The 5,067-nt window shown below is 35.9% G+C and overlaps 1 non-coding gene across 1 annotated transcript; it reads left to right on the top strand.

Moving 5' to 3' along the window:
- Nucleotides 1-1,923: 1,923 nt before the first annotated feature.
- Nucleotides 1,924-2,030, top strand: LOC133781100 (small nucleolar RNA R71). Its single transcript, XR_009869896.1, has one exon. It is a non-coding gene; the product is annotated as a small nucleolar RNA R71 (small nucleolar RNA).
- The last annotated feature ends 3,037 nt before the right edge of the window (nt 2,031-5,067 follow it).

Consider the following 5,067-nt stretch of genomic DNA (forward strand, 5'->3'; position numbering starts at 1 on the left):
CAGATAGCGAAGATGAAATAATAACTGGGAGAGTATCATTCTTACCTAAATAAGCATACTTAAGATGATCAGGTAAGGTTTTTAAGTCAAGAACTGGTGGCTTCTCAATGAATGGAAGAGGTCTCTCATGCACTTTCCCTAATTCCTCATATTTCTTTTTATATATTTGCCCTGATGAATTCAACCACTTAACATACTCACCGGCTTCAGTACCAACACACTCTTCAAGACATTCTATCATACTCAACTCCAGTGGACCTTTAATAGACTCAACCCCTTTAATTGGTTCCTCCAATACATTAACACAAAAGCAACTGTCACTAGCTGAAGGATATTTCAAAGCTTTGAAAACATTAAAAATGACTTCATCTCCTTGTACCCTACGCCTTAATTCTCCTTTCTGAGCGTATATTAGCGCTTGCCCAGTGGCTAAAAATGGTCGTCTTAATATAATAAGTACATCCCCATCTTCCTCCATATCTAATACAATAAAATCCACTGGGAAAATGAACTTATCTACCTTTACTAGAACATCTTCTATAATACCTCTGGGATGAGTTAAAGAACGATCAGCTAATTGAAGAGCAACAGTAGTCGGTCTAGCTTCCCCCAAACCAAGTCTTTTAAATACAGACAGCGACATTAAATTTATACTTGCACCTAAATAATATAAAGCTCTCTCACAGTGAAAGTTTCCAATAGTGCAAGGTATAGTAAAACTACCCGAATCTCTTAACTTTTGAGGAAGCTTCTTTTGAATAATTGCACTGCAATCTTCAGTTAATGCAACGGTTTCATAATCCTCCATTTTTCTCTTATTAGACAATATCTCCTTCATAAACCTTACATAACTAGGAATTTTTTCTAGAACCTCTGCAAATAGGATGTTAATATGAAGTTTCTTAAATACTTCAAGGAATTTGGAGAATTATTTTTCAAGATTATCCTTTCAAAATCGTTGAGGATATGGAATTTTTGGTGTAGGCTCAGAATATTTTTGTTTTTCTGGTTTTGGAAGGTCTTCAGTAACCTCCTCTTGAATTGGACTAGTAACTTTTTGTTTCTCTGTATTCTTCCCTTTCTCTTCCACTATAGGTCCATCATACTTAGTCTTTCTCCTCAAAGTGACTTGTTGACATTGTTCTTTAGAATTTACCACTGTGGAACTAGGAAAATTTCCTTGTTGTCTACTAGAGAACATTTGAGTTAATTAACCTATTTGTGTCTCCAAACTTCTGATGGAAGACCTTGTCTTTGTAATGAATTCATTTAATTGGTCTGGTTGAATTGTTGGTGGGTTCATTTGAGGAGGTGGTGAATGATATGGGCGTGGATTTGGATCATAATATGGTCTAGCATGTAATCCATAAGTTGGTTGATAAGGTGGTTGTTGAGGTGGGTACTGTGGATATTGTGGTTGTAACCCTTAGTTATTTTTTCCGAGACATATTAGGATGATTTTTCTAGGCAGGTGTATAGGAATTTGAGTAAGTACTGGGTGCAGGTCTTGAAAAATTACCTATAACCTGTGGCTGTTCCAAGGGCATATTGTTTACCTCTGTTGAGCAACTAGTTATGCTCGGGCATTGTTCATAAGAATGAGGTCCTCCACAATTCTCACAACTCTTGACATTCTGTACTTGCATTGCTTGTGTGGTGAGATTAGTTTGCTGCAGTTGCTTGGATAGAGATGCTACTTGAGCGGTCAATAGCGCTATTGGATCAACTTCTGCGACTCTCGCTACTTTCTTATTATCTCACTCAGTAGGCTAATTATAATTATTCATAGCCATCTCTTCCAACAACTTGTACACTTCATTTGCACTTTTTCTCATAAATGCCCCTCCTGATGTTGCATCTATTATCATTCTTGTATATCCTCCCAAACCATTGTAAAAAGTATGAACTAACAGCCACTTCTCTATTCCATGATGTGGGCATCTCCTTTGCAATTCCTTAAATTGTTCTCATGCATCATACAAAGGCTCTCCATCCATTTGATGGAAGTTGTTAATCTCTCCTCTAATTCTGGCTAACATAGCAGGAGGAAAATATTTACCAAGAAATTCTGAGCCAAATCTTCCCAAGTAAGTATAGAATTGGCTTGTAACGAATTCAACCAACTCTTAGCTCTGTCCCTTAGTGAAAATGGGAATAGTCTCAATCGTACAACATCATTACTCACCCCATTCATTTTAAATGTCGCACATAACTCAAAAAAGTTTGTGATATGTAAATTTGGATCCTCATTCAGTAACCCCCAAATTGTACAATTTTGCACCATCTGAATAATTGAGGGTTTGATCTCAAAATTATTAGCCTCAAGAGTTGGAGAACCAATGCTTGAATGTATCCTTGTAACAGTAGGGAGTACATAATTCCTTAATGATGGATCAACATCAGTTGCATTACCCATATTTGCATTATTGTTGACAATGTTATTTGCGTTCTCAACCATGGTAAAGTCCAACCTTTTCTTTATCTTGCGATTCTTTCTACACATTTTCTCAATTTCAAGATCTATTGGTATGATTTCCTTTTGTCTACTTCCTCGCATATACCAACAATTCCTGAAACACAATATAGCCTTGATCCAAATAAATATTAAAAAATAAAGAAAATTAAAAATACCAAATTAAAACAAATAACAATTAACTATGATATTGGAAATTATGTCCCCGACAATGGCACCAAAAACTTGATCGTGAAAATATGTATATACGCAAGTGCACGCAATCGATTCAAATAATATATGATAAGTAAAGTATCATTCCCTTGAAAACTATCTTCCAAGTACCACTAATTGTTCTTTAAATTTCTATTTAGCAACTAAGATTTTGATTTTTGAATTTAATTTTAAATTTGAAAATACTTTAAACAAAAACAACTAAATAAAATATTTAAATCACTATGAAAAAGACCTAGGGTGTTAATTTCATCAACTTTTCATTCTACTAATTGTACTAATCAATTCTAGATTTCTTTCTTTCTATTCTAATTGCAGGTTAACATAAATCGACTCCTATTCTTTTTCAAGATATAAGATCTCAGCTGATATGTAGGTTTTCTACATCTCTGTGATAAACTTAAACATATTGAAGGCATTAAGCATGGAAACCTAATTACTACACAAGTCATGCAGGTACTTTCGTCCAATATGCAACCTACGTCTATATAATGATAGCATATTCAATTCTCATCTTTCGAATTTTGAATCAAAATCATTAAATCAAGCAAATAGTGATCAAGTATTTACTAGCATTAAACACACATTATATAGATTAGAATAGAGAAAAAAATCAAAAGAACATCATAATTCAATTAGATAGAAATCCAAGTGACTACATTAAACACTATATAAAAATTGTTTAGTTCATCTCAGACATGGCTAAATCAACAAAATAATTATTCAAAAACATAAGATTCATAAACTTGAAGAAGCAATAAAAATATGAAACTGTAGAATTTTTATCCTAAAGACCAAAATTAGTCTCTAAAAAACATAACTAAAAACTAACCTAATGACTTAATTAAACCCTAAACACGAATTTATAGTAAAAAAATTAAAAGATTATGAGTTTTTCCTTGTGCGGGCCGCGACTTGGCCTTTCCTGAGTCGCGACCCGTGTCTATTTTAAGGCCTTTTCTTTTCGTATAATTGCTTCAGGAGCCGTGACTTAAGATTCTCAAGTCGTGGCCCGTGTCTGCATTTCCCCTTAGTTAAGCCTTTGTTTCCTCTTGAATCGCGACTTGTAAGCCCAAGTCACGACACTAACTCTTTCCAGCAAACATATGCGCCTCTGACTTCACCTCAAGTCGCGACTCATAAGTCCAAGTCGCGAATTTAATTAAATTTTTTCTCATATTTGATCATTCAGCTCATCTCTTCATCAAAACCAGTCCTTTAAGCATCCTTGGTATCATTTTTAGTCCAATAACTGCCAAAAGCCTCGGTTTTCCACCATTTTAGCTTCTTTTTTCATTTTTCTCGTGATTCATCACACCAACCTACAAAAAAGACAAACAAAAGCGTAATCTTGCACAAAACGCACATAAACACTCAAGATTACCACAAAAACCTTCTAAAATGACCCTAAAATGAAGTTATCAGCCAGAGGGTAGACTCGCGCTAACATTCATTTTTACCATTATCTTTACTGCATCTGTTTATGACCACTTTGTTTTTACTTTATTTACATTTTCTTGTTTCTTGTAGGTTAAATGAGCTTCCTTGCCATAATCAACTATGCTTTTTAGAGGCCGGCTGCAACATCTTACAAGAGGAAGGCTGGAGAGACTAGTACCCTTGGGTCGGCCAAGAGGCAGGTAGTCGACTTGACATAACAGTAGCTAAAGACACCGCAGGCGAAGCAATTTGAGGTTTTCCCTATCGAGATCGCTAGAATAAAAAAGTCTGAGCCTCATCTTGTCAAGGTTGCGACCACTAAGGTTTCCGAACACCAATCCTCCAAGGTCACGATAGTTGATGTTCTTCGAGCTACAGCCACAAGGTCTCCTTCCCTCAAGGTCCCCTCCCCAAGGGCGAGTCGTTCATGATCCCAACTCTAAGGTCAAGGCCAAAAACGTCCGAGCAGAGCTTGAGGCCTATAAGTGAGTATTCGTCAAAGCGAGGAGGGCCAAAGCTGGTGTAAGGCCATCATGGTTGCTGGGGCAAAAGCTAATGCCCTCGAGGCCTTCGAGCTTTGAGCCGATGTTTGGTCAGGACCAGCTTGCAACACTTTTCACTTTTTCGGGGCCAAGAATCGCCCTGCTCGCTGAGGAATTACAAGAGGCGTTAGGGCATGTTATGTGTTTAACGTCCAAACATGACTTCCACTAGCAGTGGTTGTAGTATAGATCAGGCAATCGATTCCACAAGGAGGCAATGAAATAAAGTTAACAATAAATAGAGGAAAGAGATAAATAATATGAGAAAATTATAACAAGTGGTATTTTTGTTGTTTTTTATGATTTAAAGATTACAAATAAAGAGAAGATAAATATGTGATGTAACAAAAGTTAACAAATAGTAAAGAGAGTCATATATGTGCAATACTTATTTATTTG

Source organism: Humulus lupulus, chromosome 5 (assembly GCF_963169125.1).
Source record: "Humulus lupulus chromosome 5, drHumLupu1.1, whole genome shotgun sequence".
NCBI lineage: Eukaryota > Viridiplantae > Streptophyta > Magnoliopsida > Rosales > Cannabaceae > Humulus > Humulus lupulus.